Here is a 7,122-nt window from a genome sequence, read left to right as displayed (position 1 = left end):
TTATAGGTGCTGAAAAGTTCACTTAAGTAAGGGGGTGTTTTAATGTTGGCGAAATTGCGAGCGTAGGTGTGTGTGGATGATTGAAATTGTAATGTAAGTTCGCGTCTCGTCCTGTCGTGTCTCGGGTTTCCAGGTTACATGCATTCACCAGATGAGACTAGCTTATGTCAGCTTACTTGTGCACTGGTTTCGCAGAATCGAGGCGATCATCGAAATGATAGATCCTACGAGTGAATGCACTTGGCCCAGTCACCTGTCAAGCATTTGTGTATTTGTGTGTGTTGAGATATGTGTGGAGCCTGTAAATAATATTTTAATACGGATAATATTTTATACGTCAAAACAAGAAATATGTAATATACTACTTACAGTTTGTTGATCGTTCCTACTTATCTGATTCCATCGAGTATGAGAATACATCTCCATTGTTCTAAAACTTAGCGACGTCTAATGGCAAAGAAAAATCATTGTTGGCAGCAATGTTGCTCTTCTTGGATTATGAGCTCGAAAAGGTCATCACAAGAATATAACGCATGAGACCGAAAATAAATAAAAATAATATAAAGAGAAGAGTTAGTATTGTTATTGAGTATTACTAATATGCCGATTTTTTTCGAGAGTTGTCCTACTGGAGCTGTAGAGCTAATTCATTCAATTAAGGCATGGACCTAGACTTCTAGAATCGAGGATTGAGACTCCCGGACGTGTACGATTCATGAATGCGCGAGTGCGGGGGACTGTAGGTTCACGCTTGAGACCGCGCCCGAGTGATTACAAGTGCTAAGACGTTCATACTATTACCGGGATGTTATAATGCCTGGAAGAGCGCGAGTATAGATTGCGTGGATGGCCGCGAAGGGCTCAACCATTTTTATATTTGTCTGTCGTATGTATGTGACTTTGTGTGTATACATTCGATTTTTATGTAGTTTAGTGGATATGAGCACTATATCTTCGATTGATCCACCTTAAGGCATTGGACCTATGCCGCTAGGGGCGAGAATAGGGGATTCCGGTCGAAACCGATTCATGATCGCGCAAACGCGGGCATTTGGAGGTTCTCTCTCTCGAGACTGGGATTGTTAATTTATAAGTGCCAAACCATTCACTCAGTCACCGGGGTGTTATACTTTTTACGAGATTGTGGGTGTGGTCGTGCGTGGATGATCGCGAAGGACTCGAGCGTTTGTATGTGGACGTTTTTGTCGCGTGTGCCATATGTATGCAACTTCGCGTGGACACATTATTTTTATAAGCGTGTGGCCATTCGCATGTTCGCGTATTCTTCAATGATCGCCCGTGGACGTCTTGTCTAGTTTCTACCTCTATTGGTCCAACTAAAGACATGAATTTGGGCTACTAGGATCAAGGGCGGAAACCTAAGACGTGACCGATTTATGATTGCGCGAGCTTAGGTTCTTAGGTTCCAACGTTCACCTAATCAATCGGGGAGTTTGAATATTGGCGAGATCGCGGGCGTTCGCACTTGTGAACAGGTTTGTGTTATCGCGTAGGCCACGTTTGTACGTTTGGAATGAGAGACTGTTAGTGTACATGAGCGAATAAGCAATTTGTGTTTTGCACTATTTCAACCAAGAATAGAACCTCTGGGAACTGCTCCCATGTCGTAAGAGGCGACTAACAACATGCTAGGAGTTCCTAGGCCGAGGTTTTGTTCCGTACCGAAGACTTAATCTGGGCGGACCTTAAGGTTTTCCATATTACCCTCTTTCCAGTCTGTATTTAGTGAATCACTGACATATACCTTTTCTGATTCGCCTTTCTTGATTGTGTACCAACGTTTTAAGTTTCTTCTGGCGGTTGTATATTAGCCGTAAATGACGAAATCTAATTCTACACTAAGTAACAGAATATATTAATATACCGGCACTTCCACGCCAAGGTTTAACTTCCAAAGCTTTGGCTTAAAAACCGTTTTTAAAAAATGGAAACTTTCATGCAGGAAATTTATTGAATTGGCCTAAGATGGAGCTGTCGAATTTCACAAAAAGCTTTTTATGTTGCAAGTGATCTGTAGTTGTGTTAAATTAGGTATTTTTCTATTATATTTGGAACCGTCTACCGACAAATCTACATTTACGAATACCTCCAAAAGTGACTTCTTGAGGTCTCATGAAGGCCTGACACTAGCTTTATGATACTTTTGCTTTTCTAAACAGTAATAAAAATCTCAACATTCAAGAACTTCACTTTGTCAGAAAATGTAGGGCCATCGGAAGCTAAAACTTCGTAAAATCGCACTCCTGGTCCTTTTTTCAGTGCAGTACTCTACGTCACTCGTTCAAATTTGCACCGCTCTTATGGTAGTCGGTATTTGCTAGTATTACTGTTCTCCCATCCATTCTGGTAGTCAAACGGTGGGATAGCAAAATTCTTACAAGTTTCCTATCTCATGCCTCCACGCGATTCTAAGTCTATTGATGACATTTGGTCCTTAGACCGCAGAATGAGAGGGTGCGAACAGAATGAGAGGGTGCGAACAGATCTAGTCGAGAAAACATTGCCGTAAAAATGAATAGTTGATCGGAAATTAGCCCCAATACGACTAATCTGACTAGTATCTATGAACACGGCTCAATACGTATTGAAAATTCGCCGCGCCTGTTTTTATGAACCTAATTTAAAGCTCCGTTATTGCTAACAAGCCCGTGCATCAGATTAACAATCCTTTATATTTCCCTTCAGTGTTCGGTATTATCGCTCGTATACTTGTATTCCACAAACAATCCGATATGGAAAATAAGAAATACTTTCCTTGATTTATAACATCTCGCGCTATTTTTGCCAGTATAATATGCTGTCACTTGGTAGTTTTCAAGCCAATAAATATATCGTAGAGAAGAAGTAGCGAGTTCTGTCCAAATACTGTTGCAATAGTGATCCGGCCCATTACGCAGATAAGATTAGCTTTTCCAGGCAATACTCCCACGATCGGCTGTGTGGAGTTCAAATTGTTTTTGTTTAGGGAACATAGTATACTCTCGGTAGCCGGCTGCCCAGAGTTTAAAAATAACCAAAAACTAAACAAGATCATCTCTTTTTCGAGTGATCGTGCACTCGAAGACTAACTAAACAACTACCTAATAAAATATGCTTTACAGGTCGCATCGTTTGCTTGGAGCGAATCCTAGACCTGATACCCTTCCAAACCACCAACTCCGCGACACCTATGGAAGAGTCTGATGAATCGTCGTCCTTCCGTTAAGTAGGTGGAGCATCAACACTTCCTGTCTACCTTATCCTTTATCCTTCCCCGTGAACGATGGAGATGGGGGCGGCCGGCAATGATGGCTATCATGCTGTTGAGGTTTTAATATGGGTCGGATTGGTATGAATTCCTACTTACCACTTCCTAAGCAACTCTTATTAGATAATCAGCAGTCAAACATGATGAAGTCAGTGTGCAATCCGCCAAAATCATCGTCACAACGCAACGCAACGCAACGCAACGCAACGCATGAGCGAATAAGCAATTTGTGTTAGTTAATGTTAGCATGAATCTAATTGAAAATACAGCAACAAAAGAAGAGCGCCTGCAGAGAGAATTGGGCCCAAAACCCACATTGTATATTATTTGACCATGGCAGTGGATAATAAAGGTCGCCAAGTTAAGTACTAAAATTTATCACAATGTAGCTTAACTAAAAAGAAAATAATCGTATCCCAAGTTTCTGTGATATAATCACTGTAATACTGCTTTGGTGGAAAAGCCCCCGGACCGCATCAAGGTACAGTATCATGCCGAGGGATAAATCGAGTTTTATGCTCATTGTAGCAAAATTCGTAAAAAATAACTGCCATTGCGTAGCCGCCAATTTGAATTTTCGAATTCTGACACCAGAATCGTAATCAGCGACATCAAAAACCATATAATCTATTTTTATACTACTTGAGAAGTTATCCCTCTCTCTCAGAATCTTTTACAGACCAACATAATAATAAACTCCATTTTTGAATATTTTGATAATTAATTTCGAAAAAACTGGCCTACGAAAAATTCGGTAAAATATCTATTATTTAGTTCAATGTTTTAGATACTTGCTAAATTTTTTTTAGATTTCTAGGATTTTTTGTTCAGACGCAGCCGAATTTATTTAAAAAAAAATCGCGATTCTCGGGTTTTAATTTTTTATAACTTATAACCCATCGCGCGTTGCTGCGACTTTCAGCGAAATAGGAGGAAAGCACAATTTGTTCTGAAGCGCCATCTGGCGGGCAGATAATCCCCAACCAATAGCACACAAACACGCTCCAGGACAATGGCGTACTATGTACAAATTTTTACGGCAATCGGTTAAGCCGTTTAGGAGTCCATAAATCATATACATACAAACATTGACTTTTATATATATACTAGCTAATACCCATCGCGCGTTGCTGCGACTTTCAATGAAATATGAGGAAAACACAATTTGTTCCGAAGCGCCATCTGGCGGGCAGATAATCTCTAACTAATAGCACACAAACACGCCCCATACCAAATACCTACTGTGTGCAAATTTTTACGGAAATCGGTTAAGCCGTTTGGGAGTCTATAAATCATATACATACAAACTTTGACTTTTATATATATATAGATAGATATAGATAGATAGATAGATAGATAGATAGATAGAAGATAGATAGATAGATAGATAGATAGATAGATAGATAGATAGATAGATAGATAGATAGATAGATAGATAGATAGATAGATAGATAGATAGATAGATAGATAGATAGATAGATAGATAGATGGATAGATAGATAGATAGATAGATAGATTAACAGATTCGCATAATTTTTTGCGCTAGTTGTACTCCTTACATCCCTAAGAGTTGATTAAAAGAAAGAATTCTAATTAATATGTCAATGCTAACTAGAAATTCAATAAATACTAAGGAGAAGTAGGTGTGACGTATACGTCCCACTGCGTGTGCTTGTTAGGAGGAGGCTAAATGTGGCTGATGAAAAGTAGTAAGTCTTAAGGTGTTGCCGCGCAAATGAGTTAATTATACAATGTCAGCAGTGCATAAGAAATGCATCACTGCTACGCGTAGGGAAGGTTGATGTTGATCTTAAAAACCCGAAAATGAAATGAAAAGAACACAGAAAAAGGGATCACTGTCTATTTATCAACCTCCCGCGCCTAATATACATAAGCGTGCCATACGCAGTCCTGCGGTTAGGATAGTAATAAAATCTTAGAAAGCGGTACAAATGTAACCGCATATTTTGTGAGCCCTTGCGGGACTGGAAGGATTGAATAGCAGGAATCCGTATTGTGGTTAAATACGTCAGTCTTGAAGAGGCAGGGCCAAATATATAAGTAAACAAATAGGAATTGCGCCCTTCTAAGGCCATAGGAAATCTACACCGTATCTCAGGAGAATAGGGAAAAACTTAAGGACTAAAAGGGACAAATTTTCCCGTAGCGATATATGAATCGCGCGGGCAACATGTAGCTTTAAGATAACTTTTGTAAATAATAATGTAAATGAATAAATTAAGTTTCAAGTTTCAAAGTGATTCACAGTGCTTCTTTAACTAACGAAAGAAAATCAAGTTTGAAAGTTCTAAAACTCCAGACGTCCTCCTAAGAAAGAAAACCCAACCACGGAAGCAGGACCACAGCCCAAGGAATATTAGGTGAGATATAAAGTCCACGGCCTCGCTCTGGTAAGCAAAGTGTTGGGAAAACATTCCCGTTGTTTCATGGTGGCTCCAGAGAGGAGCACTGGAGAGTGATAGTTGAAATCTATCACTGAACACTGAAACTTCCGGACAGTCGAAACCTGGCCGATAACCAGAAATAGTGTGATAAGTATAAACGGTGTACAGCATAGAAAACATTCTCCCAGGATTAAGTGCGATTAGGGAGGTTGCGCGGATGAAGTGGCAGCTTCTGAGGATACAAATGTAAACTAAAGTTCTAATACAGTGTTACAAATACAAGATCCATAGAAAGTAAACATACATACCAAGTATATAGTGACTAGTAGAAAGTATAAGAGACGCAGCAGACACCTTAGACAAGGGGAATTTGCTGAACCTTTTGACAGCACGCATATTAACACTGATAGACGTGGGTGCGGGGAATCTACATTTGATGCAGTCTGACATTTGTAGTAGTGTTGTGATGTAAAACGTTGGATAACTATCCGTGAAAACGCAAAAGTTGAGTAGTGTTTCTTCACGGAAAACTGGAGACAAAAGTTATGTTTTACTGCAACTAGTTAATAGGAAGGAAGAACACAGTCGGTCTCGCGCCGGCACCTGCAGATTAGAAGAACACAGTCGGTCTCGCGCCGGCACCTGCAGATTGGAAGAACACCGTCGGTATCGCACCGGCACCTGCGGACTACGAAGAACACCGTCGGTCCAACACAGAAAAGGAAACAAGTAAGCTAATTTTAAGAGCGTAGTTATGGAGTATAATTTTGTACAAAATCCAAATGGCAACTGTCGCCTATGTGTTAAAGCTAATGATGTAGACAATATGGTGGCCTGCGACGATTGCGATCGCTGGTTCCACCTGAGTTGCGTAGGGTTGAAACATAAGCCAAAGAAGAGCGAGCTTTGGCTTTGTAGGAAGTGCCAGGCTATTAGAGACTCTCTCGCGGAGAAAGAGAGGCAATTAAGAAAATTTAAAGAGAGAAGTCAATTAGAAAATCCCCAAGCGGAAATTTTTGACTTAATAATTCAAAGAATTAATAAAATCAACGTCGGTAACCAGACTACCGCAAATAAGTACGCCCTAAGGCAGTCCCTAATGGACTTGCCTTATTTTGATGGGTCCTGTAAGATGTGGCCCAGATTTAAACAAACCTTCTACGAAACAACTCGTGAAGGGGAATTCACTGATTTAGAAAACCTGCATCGATTGCAAAGATGCTTGAAGGGAGGCGCACTACAAGCAGTTAACGCGCTGCTTTTAGACTCGCGCAACGTTAACAAAATTATCCAAAAATTAGAGGATCAGTTCGGAAGCATCGAACTGATATATTCAGACCTTTTACGAGACGTGTTAGAAATTAGGAATCCACGTTTCGAACAACCACAAACCATGGTAGACTTCGTATCTCGAATTGGTAACCTCGTCACCAATATGGACTGTTTGGG

Source organism: Topomyia yanbarensis, chromosome 3 (assembly GCF_030247195.1).
Source record: "Topomyia yanbarensis strain Yona2022 chromosome 3, ASM3024719v1, whole genome shotgun sequence".
In the NCBI taxonomy this organism is placed as follows: Eukaryota; Metazoa; Arthropoda; class Insecta; order Diptera; family Culicidae; genus Topomyia; species Topomyia yanbarensis.
The sequence above is the reverse complement of the archived record's forward strand: the minus strand, read 5'-3'. Positions refer to the sequence as shown.